This window comes from Geotrypetes seraphini, chromosome 10 (genome assembly GCF_902459505.1).
Source record: "Geotrypetes seraphini chromosome 10, aGeoSer1.1, whole genome shotgun sequence".
Classification (NCBI taxonomy): domain Eukaryota; kingdom Metazoa; phylum Chordata; class Amphibia; order Gymnophiona; family Dermophiidae; genus Geotrypetes; species Geotrypetes seraphini.
In genome coordinates, this window is record NC_047093.1 from 73,743,972 (window position 1) to 73,767,436 (window position 23,465).

At 41.5% G+C, this 23,465-nt stretch overlaps 1 protein-coding gene across 2 annotated transcripts in view; it reads left to right on the top strand.

Annotated features, from left to right (window-relative positions):
* Positions 1–12,485: 12,485 nt before the first annotated feature.
* Positions 12,486–23,465, top strand: part of GOLGA1 (golgin A1) — a 135,787-nt gene continuing 124,807 nt past the window's right edge. The window contains exon 1 of one of the 2 annotated variants that reach the window (XM_033962133.1): positions 12,486–12,889. The gene's annotated coding sequence lies outside the window, so the exon portion shown is untranslated. The remainder of the gene's footprint in view (positions 12,890–23,465) is intronic. The other variant, XM_033962132.1, reaches the window with a different exon arrangement.

The following is a 23,465-nucleotide window of genomic DNA, read 5'->3' on the forward strand; positions in this document are numbered from 1 at the left end:
TCATGGGTGTTCTTGAACTCATAGCCTTCCTCATGTGTCTACCACCCTTTTGGTAATAATTTTTTTTTTTTTAAATTTAAAGAAAGTGTTTACTGAATCATCAAGAAATACAAAGGTACGAATCAATAAATAAGTTTGAGTGTCTATCTGCACTATATCTAAAATAAAACTGCTTAAGGAACCATAGCATTAACAGTAGGGAACCTCTAGTTTTAAGGATCCCCTAACTAGTAACTAGGCTCAAGAAAACTGTAAAAATTTGGAGGTTTTCTTTCCTTCCCCTTGTTATAACTCACCCCCTTAAGGAAACCAGAAGAAAGGAAAGGCCTCTCAACTCACTGTTTCTCTATGGGCTCTTTTTACTAAGCTGCGATAGCGTTTTTAGCGTGCGCTAAACCCGTGCTACGCGACTAGAACTAAAGCCAGCTCAATGCTGGCATTAGCGTCTAGCACACGTGGTAATTCTGTGTGCGCTAAGTACGCGCTAAAACCGCTATCGCAGTTTAGTAAAAGGAGCCCAATATCACAAGTGTACATATACTAAAGGACCCCAAGATATTTTCCCATTTCACTAAAGTTCTATTACATTTAGCTGGTAACTTCTCCATATGATATATTTAACTCAGTTTAGCCAACCCCTTATATAAAGAAGGAACTATCAGTGGCGTAGCAAGGGAGGTTGGCGCTTGGCATAACCACGCCATGCGTCCTCCATTTTTCCCAGCCACTTGAGCACCCCCCCAACCTCTTAAAATGTTTGCTGGCATGAGCTGCATCTTTTACCTGCTGCTCGCACCGGCCTTGGCTCCCTTCTAACATCTCTTCCTAGTCCCGCGACAGAAGGGAGCTGAGGCCGGCCTGAGCAGCAAGTGGAAGATGTTGCTCGCACTAATGATCTTTTAAAGAGGTACACGGAGAAGTGCTGGTGCCTCCATAAAGACGGTGCCTGGAGTAGTCCACCCCCCCTTTACTATGCCACTTACTCCTATGTCCTTCCAAGCAGCTTTTAAAAAATCACTTCCAAGTCTATTCCCTTTTGCCCTCATCCTATGATTCCTCATTTCAGAGCTTTCTTTTAATTGAAAGAGGTCAGCCTCCTGTTTGTTTATATCATGGAAATATGTACAGTCTGCAGAATTGAACACTGTTGCAAACGAGGACTCACCAGATATAGGCAGAGACTGATCACCTTCTTAAGTTTGCTAGCCATTTCTCTCCATATGCACCCAAGCATCCTCCCAGCTTGTTCTATTTGTCTGGCCCACCTTAAGATCAAGTATCATCAATTCCAGATTTTGTACTTTTGTGATTAGATGTACTCTACCCCTATACCATTGATTCCCAAACTAGTCCTGGGGGAACCCCAGCCAGCCAGAGGGCCTGGGATAGGCATGTGGGATCTCGCAGAGAGAGAAAGAGATAATGGTTACTGTAGATGGGCAGAGTAGATTGGAAATCAGTGTGCATATACCGCCTCACTGATATGCAGATCTCTCTCATGCATATTCATTGTGGATATCCTAAAAACTTGACTGGTTGGGATCCCCCAGGACAGCTTTGGGAACCCCTACTCTATACAGTACAGCTCCCTTGAGTTTTTGAATCCCAAATAAATGAACCTGCATTTTAAGCATTATATCTTAGGTGCCATTTCTAGACCATTCCTCAAGATTTGCCAAATCTCTCATGTTATTCATGCCTTTCAAATTGAAGATTGCAGCCGTTCCCTGTTGCAGATATTTGGTATCAACCACAAATAGGCCTACCTTTTTTCAACAGACCTTTCACAATATTGCCTGCAAATAAAAAAAATAATAAAAAAAAAAATACTATAAAAAGGACCATACTGGGGACCAGATTTTGTACCACACTACTAATAATGTTACTATCCTCAAAATGAACAGAAGAACAGAAAACCGGGAGTCATAGTTCTAGTCCTCCAATAACCAATATTGGTGCAGTGCTCTGGAGAAAGGTCATTCAGTGCATTCACCCCTTAAACGTGCTGTTACTGGCAAAGTAAAATTCATGGAGGAGTACTTTTCTAAATCTACACTGTGATAATGCACAGAGCTGATAACAGCATCAGAGAAGTTAAATGTATTTGTTGTATTGCTGACAGAGAAAAAGTTTTGACTCTGAAATGCTCAGTTTTGCTGTCAGTGTGTTACATTTTTCACATTGGTAAATGTTCTCTCGCTCATGAGTTGTGAACTGTTGTATATGAATTTTTGTACCTGAAATTCACTCATAAATTATGTGTGCTAATGATATAATATAAAAATAAACATATTTGCTTAAAGTATTGGGTTTTCTTTGACATCCTGCAATTTTGAAGTACTCTGCCTACTATCCAGCTATACAAATGGAAATTAAGGGAAAGGGAATGGGATTTAATATACTGCTTGGACAAGGTGTATTACGTGGTTTACAATCAGGTACTCAAGCATTCCCTATCTGTCCTGGTGGGCTCACAGTCTATCTAATGTATCTAGGGCAGTGAAGGAAAGTGACTTGCCCAGGGTCACAGGGACCAGTGCTGGGTTTAAACCCACAGCCTCTGGATGCTGAGGCTGTGGCTCTAACCACTGCGCCACACCCTCCTCCTTAGGTACAAGGTAAATGCTAGTGTGTACTTACCACAACTTAAAATGGCTTACTCTAGAACAGGCAAGGCATCCTAATCTGCACACACTACCTGCGTGCTAAACATTTTTATTTTAATGTCTGCACTAATCAGTTCACAGTAATGCGTATGTGCTGATTAGTGCAGGATTACCACGCGAGCCTCTTCTGCCTACCAAATAGGTGTCGGTAAGTGCTAATACGGTAATTTTTTTAATGGCTGCACACCAATGGCAACATTAGCACATGGCCAGTAATGGGAAAAGAAGTCAATTATTTTACTACTGCAGTAAAAATGGCCTTAGAACACGGGAAACCCCCCAAGTAAGGGCGCGTTAAGGCCACTTTTTACTGCAGTTTAGTAAAAAGACCCCTAAAATAGGTTTTAGAAAACTGAGTTACACAAGATTGGGGGTGGAGGTCCTTCTAGGTTTATGGATATGGAAATAGTAAACACCTTTTGATAAATCTCAATAAATTGCCAGTGGCCCAAAGACCAACCAGAAATGTGTCATAGCTGCATTTTGAGTTCCAGTAGATAGCTGAGTGCATGGCTAATGAGCCGATGAACATGGGAGAAACTAACTGGCATGCTTGCCTTGCAATGGTTCTGCAGGAGGATAAAGACTACTTATCATTTTTGTAGCGCTGCTAGACATTTGCAGCGCTGAACATCAAAACATAGAAGAGACAGTCCCTGCTCAAAAGAGCTTACAATCTAGTCAAGACAGACAAACTGGACAAGAAGGTGCATCTATTCATAGTGCTCAGGTGGGGAAATTACAGTGGAAATGATGAGACAGGTATTGGTGCTTAGCAGGTGGGTTGGAGTTTGTAATTGAAAGCAACTTCAAAGAAGTGGGCTTTTGAGTCTGGATTTGAATACTGCCAGAGATAGAGAAAAGCTGTTCCTCAAACTGCTGAGGGTTCAATAAATATAACGGGTAAGAAATAGACTTTGGTGTTGCACTGGACATTTCACAAGCACTAAAAATCAACAAGACAAAAATTTAATCCCCTCTCCTCCCCCCCAAAAAAAAAAATCAACCAAGTCTAAAGGAGAAGATCGACATTCCAGTACACATCCATATCCCCATCGGTTTCATGCTGGCTCATCTCTCTGCCACTGAGAGCATCTAATCCTTCTCCCAAAGAATGTGAGTCCAACCCCTCTCAGCTATGCCATTTGGCTGGTGTGTAAGAGATGGCAACTACAGCTAGTTCAAAACAGAGGAAAATCAACTGGGAAAGAAAAAGAGCTGATACAGCCCAAAGTGTGACACCCTGTTTCTTCCCCAGATGACTAACAATCAACAATTCTGATAAGAAATGTATAGGGAGTGGTGGGATAAGAAGAAGAAATCGGAGTCTCCTGAGATTACAGCTCTGAGCCAAGATTGCCAGGTTGTCCTACACACAGACTATCCTACAAGCAGGTTCTGAACCAACCTTGCATGTGTTCTGCTAGATTTATACCCTTCCAAATCAATCCCTAGTACAGATTTAACCCTCTCCTGAAGGCACACCTTCAAATAGGGTTACCATATTAGTGAAGACAAAAAAAAGACATATGACCCCGGCCATACTTCACCTACAGCTTCTCCCACAGCCCCTCCCACACTCCACCCACTAATCTCCAGGATAATAAAAATTAACTCAAAAGTAGCTTATTATGTACTTTTGGAGAGGCTGACACTTCTTTAATTTCTGTTGCTTATTGCTTGATTAGTTTTAGTATAATGATGTTATTGAAATTTAAAAGGACAAAATTGTAAACTGCCCTTATTTTCGCAACTTTAGGCTTGCCTCTTAATTTTTTGAAGTAATTACTTATTTTTATTCTTCTATCAATTCCTTTTGGGGGGGTTTTCTCTGACAAATCTGTCATATGCTAAAAATAAAATTAGCTCTATAGACGCACCATTGCTATTAAGTTAACCTTCCATCTCTAGTTGGACATCAGGCTTTAAATGATCTTGTGCATTATAATTTGTGAAACATTATATTATGTGATAATTTGAGAGAATGACTCTGGTAAATGACTCTGGTAATGAAGAAGTCTTTGGCAATATTAAAGAGGATATCAATTGCAAGCTCCACCATGTGGGATTTTCATTATCCAATGAACTGTCCAAAAAACTTGAAACATGCAGTTCTTCAGCACGTGTACCATCAGTGAGGTAATTTAATGGGAACAGTGCACCAAATGAGTATATTGAATTGAAGGTAATTATTTAGCATTAGCAATTGCTGATTTATGATTTTCTTTGCTGGTAGTTAGGGCCGACACAACCCAGTAAACATGGTAAGAGTGGCAGGGGGTGCCAATTTCTGAGGAGCTGCCAAAAAAACAGTGCAAGCCGTGTTCCCTGGGTTGTGCCAGACTACTCATTCCCTTCCCTTTGCCAGCTCCTATTGGTCTGACACTGCATCTTACTCTTTCCCTCTGATCCTCTCCTCCCCCCAGCAGTTTAACATGTCTCTCTCTCTCTTTCCTCCCCTGACCATTTCCAAACTTGCCTGGAACGCGAGCATCTGCTACCCAAGCAGCTAGGGAGCAAGTGGCCAGGCTGACAGTGCTGAAAGGGACTTGAAGAGTGGTGCAGGTGGAGAGGGGCAGCCCTGATATCGCCCCCCTCGCTCTCCCTCAAGCCCCCCTACCTGAAGTCACATGGCTTCTCCTTCTCCAGTGCCCTGTCTTGTCCCCAGGCTGCTGGTAGCATCAATGAGCCTGTTGCTGCCGACCTTCCCCAGAAGCTGGGTTTTTTTTTTTGCAGCGACTTCCTCTTCCCGTGAGGGCGGAACCTGGAGAACGGTGGTGGCAGCAGGCTCCCCTCATTGCTGCTGCCATCTGCCCAAAGATTCAAAATAGCAGCGGCCAGGGAAGAGGTAAGTGGAGGAGTCAGGAGAGCCAGTTAAACCCGGACAGACTCCCTCATTAAAAAAACAACCATCCAGACACCCACAGAGTACTCTAAAAAGAAGACATGTCTGGGCTTTCCCAGACATATGGTAACAGATTAGGTTCTTATCTCGATAATTTGGATTCTGTTAGGATACACATAAGTCCATACTGTAACTGAAACTCCTCCCTTTCTGCAGTGGAGCACAGCACCCTCTTCAGTTGGTACCAAAGCAATCTTCCCTATCCCCCTCCCCTGATTAAACATTCCTCTCTCTTCCCTATCCTCCCCTGATCAAGCACCCCTCTCTCTTCCCTATCTCCCTCCCCTGATCAAGCATCTATCTCTCTCCCCTATCATCCTCCCCTGATCAAGCAATCCTCTCTCGCCCACCATCCCCCCATGAGTGTCAGAGTTCTTACCGCCACTAGAAATGCTAACGTGGCTTTGTAAAGGAGGGGGTAACCTATTAAACTGGAAATACTTATCTATGTATTTCTAATAGTATAATCAAATCAGTAATTTTTTTTATATAACTGTAAAACTAATCTAAAAAAAAAAAAATGAAACCTTCATCTGGTTGTAAATATAAAGATTATACCAGCAAGCATGAGTCTTTCTGTAGAAAACCATGATTTAAATCAAGTCTGACTAGTGATTTAAATTGATTTGATTTAAATCAAATCCACCCTGTTTAGAGCTGTATACTCATTTCCTCCAACTTTATGTGGTACAAAATAAACCTTAATCAATGAAGGTATGGATTCCTGAGTTTTGCTTAGAACTTCAACAAAATATTTTATTGGTTGCAAACCCAGAACTCTTGGAAAATTAAGCAATTATAGATTTAAATATCTAACTTGATTTTCAAATTGCTTTAATTTACGATGAATTGTTAGAAGTTTGAACTACTTCAGAATTTTCCTTCAGAGATTTTCCACCTTCTCAATACGCATACGACGATCTGCCAATATACGAGTACAACAAGATTGTTTCAAACTAGCAATATCAGAAGAGCAACTCAAAACTGTAGTTTCCATCTTGGTAAGAAGCCCCCTGATAGCCCTAAGAGTCACCTCACCAGCCAACTGGCTTGCTCCCAATTCTAGATGACTTTGTCCAGGCTCTGATGAAAAACTTGACGTGCCTACCACTGGAGAAATTGTTGCCATTACATTCTCCAACTGGCTCTGACCATCAGATGATGTTGACTCAGGGGACTGCAACCCTGTGAAACATTTGGGAAAATACAGGAGCCAGGTAAGCTAACTCCATCAAGGCTAACCTCTATGCTTCTCAAGCCGGCAGTACTCCGGGTTGGCATTGGATGCTCGCAAGGGCTGAGGGAAACCTCACTCACAGGAGGATCAGTGACTCCATCCACGTCATCCGCAGCAGCATGGCTCTCACGTATAGTTCTGCTAGGGGCTGAGCGAAGAAACCGACAATTTTTGGGTTTGAGGCTTGAGGAACTGCAGAGCATTGCATTGGGGCTGGCACCTTCCCTTCTGCTTCTGAGGCATGATCTAGAGCAGTGTTTCTCAACTTCATCAAACCAAGTACCCCCTAAGTCTAACAAATATCAACCAAGTACCCCCACCCAAGCTCCCCCCTTGACCCCACCCCCATAATAATAGTACTAATTGTAATGCAATTTCTTCTATCCATTTTTTCATATACACACAATATCTTATTAATACATAATGGTAACCACAAAATTAAAAAAACACAAAGCACACAGAGAAAATCTTAATTATCATTTATATTTGATGTGTGTGTGTGTGGGGGGGGGGTCAAAGAAGTCAAGGCAGATGACTTATGCAATGTCACCTCAGTAATAACTATAGAAAAATAGACAAATATAATGCAAAATATAGACAGCAGATATAAATTCTCAAAATGGATACACTTTGATCACTAAATTGAAAATAAAATCATTTTTCCTACCTTTGTTGTCTGGGTGCACTTCCTTCCGACTGTGCACCAAACATTTCTTTCTCTCTGCCTCCTGCACGCTTCTTCTCCTCCAGTCTTCATTCCTTCCCCCTGTATGAGTCTAACTTTTTTATTCTCTCTCTCTTCCCCTGAGTGTGACATTTCTCCTTCCCTTCTTTCTGCCCTCCCCTTCCATATCTCCCTCTCTACATGAGTTCAACACTTTCTGCCTCCTGCCATGCTTTCTCTCTTTCTCCTCGCCCCTTCCCTCAAGTGTGACATACCCTCCTTCCCACCCCCCAGTCCATCTTTCCCCAACCCCACTCCTCCCTCTTCTCCATACCATGACAATTTTTCCCTCTCTCATCCTGCAACAATTTTCCTTCCTTCCTTCCCCCATTCCCACTCACAACTAATATACTCTCTCCCCATACACCATCTCACCTTCCCCTCCAGCGTGCAGCACCTTTCCTTTCCTTTCTCCTTCAAGTCAAGCAGCATCTTTCCCTTTTTCCTTCAAATCCAGCAGCACCTTTCTCTTCCCCTCCCCTTCTGTCAGGTCCAGCAGCACCTCTTCTCCTTTCCCTTTCCCTCCCCCTTGTTCAGCAGCATCTCTCCTTCTCCCCATTTCCAGCAGTACCCCTTCTCCCTGTCCAGAAGTATTTTTCCCCTCCCTAGCGGCAGCTCAATGCGTGCTTTTAACTTTCCCACGCGGTTCCATCAGGCAGCCTTTGCTAGGCCAGCCTGCCTCTGATGATGCAACTTCCTCTTTCGTTGGAAGCAGTCTGGCCCAGCAAAGGCCCCGAGGCTTTCTGATGGAACCACAGCTAAACTAACGCTAGTGGCAGCTGCATAGCGAAGTTAAAAGCACATATTGAGATGTCGCTAGGAAAAGGAGTGGTACTGCTGAGCCGGCGATTCCATCAGGCAGCCTCGGGCCCTTTGCTAATCTGGCTCACTTCTGATGATGCAACTTCCTCTTTCGTCAGAGGTGCGCTGGCCTAGCAAAGGTCACATAGTGAGAGATGAGGAAGGCAGGAGATACACGACAGCAAGAGGAAAGGAGACATATAGCACTGGCGCTGCACAGACATGATGGAAGGAAGTTGGGAGACATACATCGCCAGCACCTCGTAACTCCTTCAAGCGGCTCGCTTCAATAGCTCTATACGCGTGTTGTGAAAAACTGATCTAGAGCAGTGATTCTTATCCTTTTTTAAATCACGGACCCCTTTAAGAATCTGATGAAAGCTATGGGACCCCCTTCCCCAGAAATATTCACATAAACATAACTTTGCATGCAATGAATATAATGTACTTTATTGAGATTTCATTGTCTCATACATATATGACATGCACAAAGTATTATTAAACTTTAAATTAAACAATCTAAAAAAACCCACTCCTTTTCTATGCAAAAAGTAATGGCCACTCATTATAATTATGAAATACAATCCTTTGTGCAAATTAAAACAGATCTACTACTACATTACATTACTGGCTTATATTCCGCCTGTACCTTTCAGTTCTAAGCGGATTACATCAGAACGATAACTGGACATTTCCAGGAAGAGAAATACAAATTACAATTAAGGAGTAAGGTCTAAAGCAATTTTGATGAGTAGATTCTAAGAGGGGGAGAGAGGGGAAAAGGAAGGGATTAGGACGTTTGGGTGAATTTCTTGAATAGTAGGGTCTTGATTTCTTTGCGGAAAGCCTTGAGGTCAGTTGATGCTGTCAGTAGGTTGGTGATGGAGGGGTCCAATTTAGCTGCATGTGTTGCAAGTAAGTTGTCATACATCTTTTTGCGTTTAGTTCCTTTAAAAGGGGGGAAGGAGAAAGGGGATTGGGTTCTCCTCTGTCTGGTTGAGAGGTTCCTGTTTAGACGGTTGTTTAGGTGGGTGGGTGCCGTTCCGTTTAAGGTTTTGAATAACATACAGTATAGTTTGAATTGGATGCGGGCTTGTATTGGAAGCCAGTGTGAGTCTAGGAAGGCGTTGGTGATGTGGTCAAATTTTCCAAGGGAATAGATCATTCTGAGGGCAGTGTTCTGCACGGTCTGTAGTTGTTTTATTAGGTAGGTAGGACAAGAAAGGTAGAGGATATTGCAGTAATCCAATAGACTTAGGACTAGGTATTGAACTATGAGTCTGAATTGTTCTTTTTCAAAGAATTTTCTGATTTTGCGAAGGTTGCGCATGGTGAAGAAAGCTTTTTGTGTGATTTTGTTGATTTGCACCTGAAGAGTGCAACCTCTGTCTACTGTTACTCCAAGGAGTTTGAGAGTGGGTTGTAGGGGATATTTGGTGGTTTTTATTTCTAGCTCAGTTATAGAAGGGGTTTTGTCCTTTTCAAGCAGTAGAAATTTAGTTTTATCTGGGTTGAGCTTCAGTTTATGTTCTGTCATCCATTTTTCCACTGCTTCTAGAGTTTTTTCCAGGGTGCCTGATTTGGTGGGGTCTTGTGTGTCAAAGGGGAGGAGTATGGTGATATCGTCCGCATAGCTGAATGAAGTTACTTTGAGTTTGTCTAACAGGGTACCGAGGGAGGAAATGTAAAGATTGAAGAGCATGGGTGACAGTGGGGAACCTTGGGGTACTCCGCAGGGGTTGGTCCAAGGCTCCGATATAAGATCTTTTGTCTTTACTCTGTATGTTCTTGTTTAAAGGAATCCTTGAAACCAGTTGTATACTTCGCCTGAGATCCCTATTGCTTCTAATATCTACTACTACTATGGGCCTGTTTTACAAAGCCGTGCGGCAATAGCCCCGAAGCCTTTTAAATCTCTATGGGCTTCAGGGCCGTTACTGCGCAGCAACCGCTAGCACGGCTTTGTAAAACAGGCTCTATGTTTTCTACTATCATTACTACTACATCTACTCTCTCGTTATCTGCGAGAAAAAAATCAACAGTACCGGTCTGTATATTGAATATAAATGTTAATTTTTATCTGATCCTCACGGACCCCCTGAAACCCATCCATGGACCTCAGGTTAAGAACCCCGGATCTAGAGGAAAAAAGTAAAGCATAAATTTTAGTGGCTCATGAACCCAAATGCTCACGGAACAGCAAAACACCATCTTGACTAGACTCCTCCCCTCCTATTAAAGGAAAGAAAATTCAAAAGAGAAAAATGGAAGACTAATTAACCCCCTCTTTTACTAAGGCGTGCTAGCCGATTTAGCACACACTAAATGCTAACGCGCCCATTATATTCTATGTACACAAACACCAACGGGATTTATAAAATGCCTTCAATAGCTCTATTTCATACAAAAAGAGCTATACTATTAAACCATATATTGTATAATTATCATTTATTTAGTTATTAACTTACTCATAATTTTATTATACCATATATCTTAAAATTCAATTAAATATTCTTTCATACATACATTTATATCATCTTAATACACATGAAGCCCTCCCAATTAATCCCAACTTAAAAGTTCATTCACTATATGAAGCAATGTCCAATTATTATATCCTAAAAAATCTTCATCACTGTGCCAACATTCACTTTGCTTATCTTCTCCTTCCGTTGTCAGTTCTTCTCCATATATCATTCACCTCAAATAAACTGAACAGTTAAGCCCAAAACAGCTGTGTTTCGCCTTTTAGGTGAGACCCCAGGCATTACAGTTAGGTGCAATATTCATCCTGAGATACCCCTGTAAATGTGTTACGGTTTACAAAAAATGGCAATCTGTTTTCTATGAGCCACAACAGCTATCTAGATTTATTTCTGCCAAAGGGCAGTGTGTAACCTGTTACATCCAATATAAGCTCAGTGAGGATATGTTCTGATGCTGTCCAGCTCCATCTTATTTTCTTTGTTAAAGGATTACCCATTAATTATTTCAGTCTTATTGCAGCCCCGCCTCCATGTATTGAGAATGAACTATACTTTGTGAATCATTATTTCATTGTTTAATTTGTGCAAGAAGTTTTAATGCTTCTAGGATATTTGTTTGCATTGTATTTTTTTCTTTATTTGACTGATAAAGTTTGTCAAATGTTTAAAATATAAATAAAGAATTTTAAAAAAGTGATACCTTTTATTGGATTCACTTAATTCATGTAAGTGGTAAATTTGCCACTCATGCATATAAGGTAGACTTTTTATTTAGTTGGCTAAGTAATGCTCAGAGCAGCTTAATCACAGGCTCTACTTCTTAACTTATACTAACCACCTGTCTGCCCTTTAACTCCAACACAGCATTGGTACCGATCTTTTTATAACGCCCTGTGCATTATGTAACGCTTACTACCTTGATTTCAAACCGCGCTGAACGGACACGTATCAGAACTTTAGTAAGTGTCCTTAGGCATATGTTGTTTAAAGATGCAAAGGTAGGCCCTGTTTATCTTTCCCTTCTTTGAAGATGGTATAAGGACATCTATGTTTGTCTTTCTTTCTTTGACATGAATGTTTAAACAGAGTTGTAGTGAAGTGAATTCAATTGTTTTGTTAAGCCGTATTTACAGACAGCTTTAGTTAAGAAGCTCTGCTGGTCAAGGCTTTTTCTTACCTTTTGGACTTCAATCTCTAGATAGGAAAAATGCTGATGTGTTTAAAGTTTCATGTGACCTTACGTCACATGCTGACACATGCTGGCAAACCTGATTCGTATAAATATGTGAAACTCATAATAAAAGACGGACATATTTGAAAGATGGTTTCTGGTCTTTAAGATGTGTCCCCAGGTACCTGACTTACATATGACAGAGACAGAGAAAGTATGGGGCAGGAATTGGGACCTGAATCCTTTTCACGCGCTTAACAAGCATTGTGCAGCAAAGTCTTCACTTCAATAACTTATCACAACAGCACTGGTTCTCTGCCCGGGTTGACACAGCAAGGCTCAAGCTGACATATGTACATGGCAGTGACCGTACTGGCATGTGGATACAGCGATCTCCACGTGCAGCAGGCTGGCTGCACGTGAGGCAGACACACGCATGCGCCAGTAGATCAGGTGACTTCTGATGCTGCCGGCTCGTGAGTGTGTCTGTATGATCCTGGCTGCATCAGCCAGGCAGCGATCAAATGCGTCTGGCCAGAATTATTGAACGGCGGAGGAGGCAGTTCTTGGGAAAATTTTTAGAGTGGTAGTCGGTCCCTGAGAGGTTTATATACGCCCGCATGAATGCCGCAAGAACTACTTCCATCCCCGCAGGATTTCCACACACGCCGTTCCTGTGCAGCGCCTTACTTCACTTGTTTTTGAGATCACTGGTGACAAACCACGGCCCGCAGCTTTTCGATGCCACTTTTTTTTTTTTTCCAATTCTCTGACGCAATTTCCGGTTTCCGGCAAGGCGGGACGTATCCGAGGAAGAGAAGTTGTGTCAGAGGTGACGGGGCACCGGAGAAGGATAGCTGTGGGATTGGTGGTAGGCGACCTCAGGTATGAGTTTGACAGTAGGTAGGGTGAGGCGTTTGGGGGGTGGGTGGGAGAGAGAGGAGGAAGACCGGAGTGCGAAAGAGATAGAAGGAGAGAGATGGCAGTCCACGAGAAGGAGAGACGGGTCCCCCCCCCCCCCGGTTTCCGAATGCGTGTGAAGAGAGGCGCTTGGCGTGTGAGAGTGGGGGGGCATCGGAATGCATGTATCGCGCCTAATGTGTATGATTTGGAATCTCTGCGAGACATCTGGAGGTGGATAGGGCGGGAGGGACTGAGGGAAGCGTACTAGCAGGTGGATAGACTCTTCGCTGGGAAGGACAGAGGAGGTGGGACTAGAGGGACCCATTGGCAGAAGGATGCGTACCGACAGGTGGACAGACTCGTAAAGGGGAGGAACGCGTGTCGGCAGGTGGACAGAGGGGGCGGGACAGAGGGATGCATACTGGTAGGTGGATAGACTCAGCGGGGGAGGGACGCGTACGGGCAGGTGTCTGTCTATCCACTTGCTGGTACATTTACCTCGGGTCTGTGGCGGCTTCAGCTTCTGCTAAAAATCGAGTGGTCGATTTTAGTCGTTTCGGTTTTGTTCGGGTTCCAACGACCATCTAGACTAGCAGGGATCTCAAAGTCCCTCATTGAGGGCCCCAATCCAGTCGGGTTTTCAGGATTTCCCCAATGAATATGCATTGAAAGCAGTGCATGCACATAGATCTCATGCATATTCATTGGGAAAATCCTGAAAACCCGACTGGATTGCGGCCCTCAAGGAGGGACTTTGAGACTCTTGATCTAGAGGTAGGGATACCTTATGGCCCCAGAAATAAAAAGGACGGATTGAGACAATCGGGATTTACTTCAATTCTTTTCAGTGGAAGTAAAATCCAGATGTCTCAATCCATCCTCTCTTTTTCTGGAGCCATATGGTAACCCTACCTAGAGGGGAAAGGACAGAGTGGGTACCAGCAGTGGGTGGGCGGGCAGAAGGATGGATACCAGCAGGCACAAGGAGCTAATAAACACACATCTGTCTAATGCAGGGGTCTCAGAGTCCCTCCTTGAGGGCCGCAATCCAGTTGGGTTTCAGGATTTTCTCAATGAATATGCATGAGATCTATGTGCATGCACTGCTTTCAATGCATATTAGGGAAATCCTGAAAACCCGACTGGATTTCGGCCCTCAAGGAGGGACTTTGAGATTCCTGGTATAATGGGACCCATGCAGAAAGCTATCACAAGTTTAACTGCAGGGTTATTTAAGACTGTGCTGTGGAAGATAAGGCCACACATTGTATTAGTCTTATTACTGTACATTTTATCAAGTATTTTGCAACAATGCAAAGTAGAAAGCTGTGGTATTTGACTTATGCAAAGTGCAAGAAATATTTTGACAAGGCCAGTAGTGGAGAAGATTTAAGGGGAAAAGTTTTCGAAGAGAGCTACCATTAAGATATGTTATCTTATTGTTAACCTGAGCTATTAGTAACCTAGGTCTCAATTCATAAAATGGGGCTTATGGTAAAATAACTCATCTTAATGGTAGCATATGTTGATTAATACCTGCATGCCAGTTTTCTCTTTACCAAAAATTTAAAGACTAATGGGAGGTAAAAGAGCTTGGGAGCTGACTTTTACTTTTGTTTCAACATTTGCACCTGTTCTGTGCATAAATATCAGCCTAGCAAAACTTTTCTGTGTAAGAAATGTTTGTGAGGCTCAGCATTTATATGCAGAATAGGAACCCAGTGAGTGCTGAACACTTCATTTTTGTTCTGACATGTGTCCAAGTAGCTGCACTTACTAATTAAAACCTTCTTGCGCATGCATTCAGCAGTCTTCTCCAATTAGCATGAAAGTCCTGTGCATATAAAAACTTGTATATACCGTACTTGGCTTTTTGCATTGGCATAGTATTACACTCTCAAATTTATAGAGGATAACAATAACTAATGTCCCAACTATATATTCAGAATTGTATTTGTGTCAATGGAGGGGTGTATCATTAGAGACTTCAAGATATCGATCAACTAACAAGGTGGAGAAAAAGCCTCAAAACTCATTGGACAGCAATCCACACAAAGTGAAAAAAACTGTCTCAATTACTATCACAGGCAGAAAAATCCTCCACCCTTTAATTCTCTTGAAAATGTCTCAAAATGAAAAAAAAAACTAACCCTGTCATGTACGCAACAGAGTGACTTATCTGATGATGCTGGGAATCAAACGGAGTCTTTCAATGCACACTCACACCTGCTTTCTTCAATAATTTATTATACTCATCCTGTATGCATCCCCCAACAAAGATCCTTGTTTTGTCTTCCTCTTAGGCTGTTTCAGGAATTTTAATCCATCAACTGTATGCCTTTTCCATACTACACAAAACATGGTGTCATCAGATAAGTCACTCTGTTACGTAGGTGGCAGGGTTGGGGTTTTTTTTTTCCCATTTTGAGACATTTTCAAGAGAATTAAAAGTTGGAGTTTTTTTGTGCCCAAGATGGTAATTGAGGCAGCTTTTTTCACTTTGTGCATTTTGCTGTCTACGTTTTGAGACTTTTTCTCTACCTTGTTAGTTTATTGGTACCTTGAAGTCTTTAATAATACACCCCTCCATTGACACAAATATAACAATTCTGACTATATAGTTGGGACAACAGTACTATACGCTACCTTGTGTCTTTCTACATCAGCCTTAGAGGGAAAGAGACAGATGAATAATGCACTGGCAGGTGGACACAGGCACACAGAAGGGATGGACAGACACAGAAGAACAGATAGATGTGTGTGCCAGGACAGACATACACATACCAGCAAATGGACTCAAGATAGACAAATACAGACAGACTTGCCAGCAGATGGATACAGAGGCACACAAAAGTACAAACAGACAAGATATACAGACATGTTTCTGCCAGCAGGTGGACATGGAGACAAATAGACTTGTAATAGCAAGTGAACACAGAGATAAATGCACAGACTATACCTCCCTCCAACAAATGACCATTAGTAGTAAATTTGAGAGACTGATATCATACTCTAGATGCCCTGGCTTAGGAGTGAGGTTCATTCATAAGAATAGCCTTACTGGGTCAGACCAACAGTCCATCTAGCCCAGTAGCCTGTCTTTACGGTACCCAATTCAAGTACCAGTACCTGGCAAAAACCCAAGCAGTAGTTTCCCCCGTGTCTCTCTCAATAGCAGACCATGTACTTTTCTTCCAAAAACTTGTCCAAACCCTTTTTAATATCAGCTACGTTAATCGCTCTTACCACATCCTTTGGCAATGCATTCCAGAGCTTAACTATTCTCTGAGTGAAAAAAAATATTTCCTCTTATTGGTTTTAAAAGTATCTCCCTGTAATGTTGACTGTTCCCTAGTCTTTGTAATTTTTGATGGAGTAAAAAATTATCCACTTGTACCTGTTTTACGCCACTCAGGTTTCTGTAGACTTCAAATCATAATCTCCTCTCAGTCTGCTATATAGTTTTTGAGATAAGGCAACCAGAATTGAATGCAATACTCAAGTGAGGTCATACCATGAAGCGATACAGAGGCATTATAACATTATTAGTCCTGTTAACCATCCGTTTTTTCAAAATTCCTAACATCTTATTTGCATTTTTGGCTGCTGCCACTGCACATTGGGCGGAAGGTTTCCACCCATCCTTTTATTTCTTTTTAACCATTTTCCTCATTTTATTGTAGTTGCTCTTTTGAAAATTAAATGCCGCTACAGTAGATTTCTTTAGTGACGTCGCTCCAGATAGCTTAAATTTGATTACGTTGCAATCACTGTTTTCCAGTGCACATAACAGTTACCTCCTGTACAATGCCCTGCACTCCACTAAGAACCAAATCTAAAATAGCTCCCACTCTTGTCAGTTTCTGGACCAGTTGCTTCGAGAAGCACTCCCTAATGTAATATTTATCCAGTTAATGTTGGGGTAATTGAAATCAACTACCTAATACTAAAGACTCGAGTATTTAATCACTCAGCCTATTTAATAACCCATACACTCAGCTTAAAGTTTTTAACCCCTAAGCTTTCTCATATATGCCAGCAGACTGCAATCAAAAATCATAAACTTTACCAAAGCAATAAAAAGATAATCCAAAATGACAAAGAATAACAAAAATAAAAAGTGAAGAAAAAGACCTCGGTTCAGCTTCATAAGTCTAAAAAAATCTTCACTCCTTAAAAAAATCTAAGTATGGTTTGACAGAGAGAGAGCCCATAATGGTAAAAACACTAACGATGTATCATTTACCAGTTTAATGAAACTGAAAATCAAATGTTTCAACTTATCCAAATGCTCACCTGACTCCACAGTGAACTTGTCTCCTCTCATGTAGTCACTTAAATCTCCAAACAATAAGCAGTAAACCATGCCGTTGACAAATATAGGTTGTATGAGTAAATGCTGAACACTGAATGTTGGTGTTTTACCATTATAGGCTTTCTCCTTGATGTCAGCCATGCTTAGATGATTTTTTTTAGACCTAAGAATATTTTTACTAAACCTAGATGCATGATTTACATTGGACTAGCCCTGTTATCATTTTAGGTTTTCATGCTTAGACTAACCTAAAAATGAATTCTTATGAGAAATAAACTTGAACCCCTTAACTTTAGACAAGTGCTTTTCCACATAGTACAATGAAATTGTTTTGTCAAGCTTCTCCCACTAAGGTTAACAAGACCAAAGAAGGTGTTTTACTGATATACACAACTTTTATTTTTATCAAGGGCTAGATGTTGTGTCTTTGGGAAAGATTCTTAAGCACACCTGCCCTTCTGAATTGACTCTGAGAGACATTCAGGAGTTAATATCAATTATTAAGTATTGACCCAATATTGGTGATGTAAAAATATAATGCAAGTTTTCTTGGTCATTTATAATTGGGTTTTTTTTTTTCCATTGCTTTGTTGTATCTTTTGAACAGTTAATCTCTGCTTCATTTGACCCAGTATTCATCATTTTGAAGGTGAATGTGCCAGAAGTTCTGTTGTGATACTGAAATTCAATAAGGTTTTCTGTTCCGATAACTGAGAGCTTAGACTCATTTGTACAGCTAGGCCCTGATTCTATAAAGGGCGCCTAAGTCATGCCTAAAGTTAGGCATGCTTTAGGCATCCAATCTAAGTAGTTAATGAGCCAATTAAGGGTCTTAAAAGCGATAATTGGTACTTAGGCATCCAAAGGACGTAGATGCCACTTTGTAGACGCAGCCACAATTTCATGGACGCCCATGTTTAAAACTTGCGCCTAACTCAATAGGCATGGGCGTGGTTTGGGCAATGACTCAATTTGGGCATCCTTTGATTCATTTACATAACACTGAGCGACCTAGGGCGTCCATATGATGCCTATATTGTAGGCAAATGAAAACCAGGTCTACTTTTGAGCTTAGTTTGGGCTTCAAATAGATCTGAGTTCTATGGACTGAACTTAGGCACTCTTTGGACGTTCTTAATGTGATCTGCTAAATAGCTCTCTGGGATATATTTTTATTTTATTTAGCTCAAAATACATTTAATAAGGCACCACATAAACGGGGCACATCAAAACAGATATATTGCATGTAGAACCTTCTATTTTTTGTGGACAAACAGCGATGTTATTTGCTAATTAGAGGACAAGATCCATTAACTGAAGCACAGCACATGAAAAACATAGCTTTAGTTTTCTTGCTAAAAAGCTACCCTTTTTTTCTGACTAAACAGTGCTCCAATCAGCTCATTCTTGAAAGCAAAGAAAGCACATGACAAAAATATATAGATTGCATACGTAACTTCATTTGGAAAAGGTTAAAAAGAGATACAGACCTTAGTATGTCTTCTACTTCATTGCAAATGGAGGTTTGCAGCTGCACAATGGTGACCTCATTGTGAGATCATCAAAGTGCACCTGCAAGGTAGAATGCCACAATTAAAATATGTGTTGGGGAGCTGGTTGGGATTTGAACTTATGACCTCTGGAAGAAGAGCACAGGGCTTTTACTTATTGAGCTATAGCAGCTTCCAGGCAGATGTCTCTGACTGCCCTTTGATATGAGAGCTTAGAGATCTGCAATCTATATATTTTTGTCATGTGCTTTATTTGCTAAATCCACCTGTTTTAAGAATGACCTCATTGGAGCAATCTTTAGTGATAAAAAAGGGTAGCTTTTTAGTAAGAAACATAAAGCTGTTTTACTTTTTCGTGTGTTGTGCTTCAGTTAATGGATCTTTCCCTCTAATTAGCAAATAGCATTACTTTGGCCAGAAAAATAGAAGTGCTAGATTATTTATTTTTTGTTCCCTCCCCTTATGTTTTGATCCTTCTCCCTCTCTTTTTCATTACACAAATGTATTTCTACCCTTTTTCATTTTGTTTCGGGAAGTTAATGTTCGTCTGTGTGTTTGATTGTCTGTTTTAATAATTATAATTTGTTTTTAACTATTGCCTTTCTACTCTTTGTTTTTATATATTACTAGCTTTATAGCCCGTTACATTAACGGGTGCTAAAATATGTGAGTGTATGTGTGTCTTTATTTATTTCTTTCTCTCTCTCTCTCTCCTTAGCCGCTTTCTTTTTCCTTGGCTGTCCACAACCACCCCTTGCGTGCTCCCCCTGTCCATTCTTCCTTCCTTTTACCTCCCCTGTGTCCACCACCACCCCTTCACTGCTCCCCTTATCCAGCAGCAGCCCTTCTCCCTTTGTTTTACCTCCCCCCTGTGCATCAGCACCTCTTCCTGCTCCCCCTGTCCAGCAGTAGGCCTCCCTTCATTTCCCCCCCCGTCCATCAGCACTTCTTCCTGCTCCCCCTGTCCAGCAGTAGGCCTCCCTTCATTTCCCCCCCTGTCCATCAGCACCTCTTCCTGCTCCCCCTGTCCAGCAGTAGGCCTCTCTTCTTTTTCCCCCCCCCTTGTCCATCAGCACTTCTTCCTGGTCCCCCTGTCCAGCAGTAGGCCTCCCTTCCTTCCCCCCCCCGTCCATCAGCACCTCTTCTTGCTCCCCCTGTCCCCCTGCCTTTAATTTTGAAACTAACTGCAATTGTCTACTCCTTTATGCCTTCTCTTTTTCTCAGTCTCTGTTCTTGTAGTATTTCTCAGTGGGGAGGTCTCTATGTCGCCTGCGTGACATCCGATAGCAGGAAGCAACGCTCACCAGGGCAAGCGCAAGCTGAAAGAAAGAGCGCGAGTCGAGGCTGGGGGGAGAAGGAAGCGACCAACCAACTCTTACCTTACTGTAATTGGCCGGGAACGCGGCGAAGTTGCTCGGCTTGCAGATGTCTAATATAGTGTGACAGAAGCGCCGTGAACATGTTTGGTGGGGCATGGCCCGAACCCACCTCTCCTGGAGCCAGAGCTTCGCGCGACTGGTCCAGTGGGAGTTTGGTCGGTGTCAAGTGCTGCGCTGGGCTTGTAGCGTGTTTGGCGGAGAGGGGAGAGGCCTGTGCGGGAGGAGAAGGGCCGGAGCCGCCGCCATTCAGCGCCTGTACACCGCGCTCCTCAGCATGAGCGGCAGCAGCCGGCAAAGGACCGACTTGGGCTCGGGGCCTTCCGGTGTTGGAGGAGCAGAGCAGGACTTCTTGAGGCGATCGGGTGGGAGGCTCAACGGGGATTGGTGGGTGGAGGGGCAAAGACGACGACGACGAAGAAAGAACCGTAGACGCGCATGCGCACTCCTGCAATGCCACGGACCTACATCTCACAGATCAGGGATTACAGATCATGCAGGTCTTAGTACGCATGCGCATCTAGCATTTTATTATATAGGATGTAAAACCGCTTTGAATTTTGATAAGGCGGTATATCAAATTTTTAAATAAACCTGAAACCTATTGATGTGCCCTGTTTGTGGTGGCTTATTAAATGTATTTTGAGCTTAATAAAGCAAAAATAAAAACCCAGAGAGTTATTTAGCAGATCGCATTAAGGACAGCCAAACTGTGCCTAGGTTCCGTCCATAGAACTCAGGTCTATCTGAAGCCTTAACTATGCTCAAAATGTAGACTTCCTTACAATGCCTAAAAGACCTAGTTTTACAATTGCTATGCAGCTTGCTAGCTCACTCTATAGGACACTGATTAAACCTACAGCCTTCTACCCTAATGTTGCTGGTTCGAATCCCAGTCACTCTGTCTGATGGAAGAGAAATAAATAAAAGCATTAAACAGATCCAACTCCCAGTATTACAATTATAATGAAACACATCATAAAAACGCCATTCTAATAAAATATTATAACATTAAAGACCTTGTTTGAATGTCTAAATCTCACCTAAAACCCGATTCTCTAAAGGACGCCTAAAAAGTTAGACACCTAAACAGTGCTGAACTCTGTTGAGTGTGATTCTAGAAAGGACACCTAACTTTATACACGTTTTGCAGAATTGGGGCCCTAGTATCCTCTTGCTGGCGAGGAAGCCTGCCAGTTAAGCATCTGGAGTAACTCCTGCACTGTTTTATCCTTGACCTGCACATTGATGAAATATTCATGAATTCATTGCTGTAATACAGGGGTAGGCAATTTCAGTCCTCGAGAGCCGGAGCCAGGTCAGGTTTTCAGGATATCCACAATAAATATGCATGAGATAGATTTGCATCGCAAGGAGGCAGTGCATGCAAATCCATCTCGTATGTATTCATGATGGAGATCCTGAAAACCTGACCTGGCTCCGACTCTCAAGGACCGGAATTGCCTACACCTGCCCTAGTATGATGCTACCTAAAGTTCTGAGTGTCATTGTGTTTGGACTAGATACCAGATAGGAAAATGGAAACTCTTCAGAGTTAATTGTAAAGCTACAAATTCAAATATACTTTGGAAGATTATTTTCAATATCTGAAAAGCAAGGGTATTCTAGAGGTGTATTTTAGCAAATATTCTTTAATTTAAGCAAGTAGGTCTGTGGAAAGAAACAGGCATGAAAACTAATGTTTACTTGTTTTACATGTTGATTATAGCTGTTTATAGATTTGATAGTTGTAATACACATATACAGTACAATCAACAGGTTATAATCTTAAAATTGTCACCATTCATTATATATATGTATCATAAAACTTCTAGCTGCATTAAAAAAAATCAAATAAACCAAAATATACCTGAGCTACATAGCCAGCTTTTAAATAATCTCTATTATTGATTTGTAAGGTGTTTTGACTGGCTAGTGCTTCTACCTGATGCCACGATTTAGAATAAATTGTGCTTCTGTGGGTGACCAGCCAGAATGTCTTGGTGTTAAGGAAGTACAGAAAATAGATGAGCAAGTCCCAGTAATGGAAAAGAAGAGAGAAGGTGCTGTGTTGTGATAATCAGTGTTAATCAGTTGAGCTTCTATAAGCCTACTGGTAGCTTTTCACGCAGCAGGGTAGTAACCCATTCTTGCCATTCCAGTTTGATAAGTAGTAGGCACTGCTTGCTAATTTGAGCTAAGTATCTGTCAAGGATTGTACAAAATTAGGTCCTCTTGTATTCAGAAAAACGCTGAGCTCATTCACCGGGAAATAAGTGTTTAATGCTGTTGGCAGATAACTCTTAAATGCTTTGTCAGCTAATAATTTGAGGTATCATGTTGTGATTTTTGGGATGCATTACCACAAACATAAAGTTATTTTTGCTTACAGATTTTTTTAACTAATTGTGGGTTTTAAGTCAAAAGGAAAAAAAAATGTTCCTAAATATTTTGACCTGTGAGTAATCACTCGAAGAGCACTGTGATTACAGTGTACAAGGAAGACATTTATATTGTGTATTTTGTTTGTTTGATTTCAGGCCAAGTTAGCATTAGGTTGTTCCCTTGACACAAGTGCTGGTTTGTATGCCACATACTTTTTTAGGTTAATATTTAGGTTGGAATCTGGGTCTCTATAAAGCAGTGGTCTCAAACACGTGGCCTGGGGGCCACATGCGGCCCGCCAGGTACTATTTTGAGGCCCTCGGCATGTTTATCATAACCACAAAAGTAAAATAAAACCGTTTCTTGATCATATGTCTCTTTAGCTATAAATTACAATATTATTATTAAGACTTAGCCAAAAGGAAACATTTATAAACTATAAAGAGTTTGACCTCATGCAAAATTGTCATTTCTTTAATAAGACATTAACTTTTTTTTTTTTTTCTGAGGCTCTCCAAGCACCTACAAATCCAAAATGTGGCCCTGCAAAGGGTTTGAGTTTGAGACCACTGCTATAAAGCCTATACCTGTAGATGGTTTTTGATATATGACTTTGTATTTGTAAGCTTTCCTGTCTGCTATGGAGTTTTTTTTCTGATTTAATTTTATTGTAAACCATCTGGACATTTGTTTGTTAGGCTGCATATCAAGTTCAGTAAAATTGTAATTATAGAGGCTAGTGGCCTCTTTTACAAAGCCGCACGGCAACAGCCCCGAAGCCCTCTAAATCTCTATGGGCTTCGGGGCTGTTAGCGCAGGGCAGCTGCTAGCGCGGCTTTGTAAAAGAGGCTGTAGGTGTATTTCAACCACAGGTGATTCATTTGATTGCTATGAATTAATATTCAGCAACAGTAGATTAGACAGTTAAATATTTTTAAGTTTAACTTGATAACTTTGGATATTCAGTTATACTTACAAATTAAGT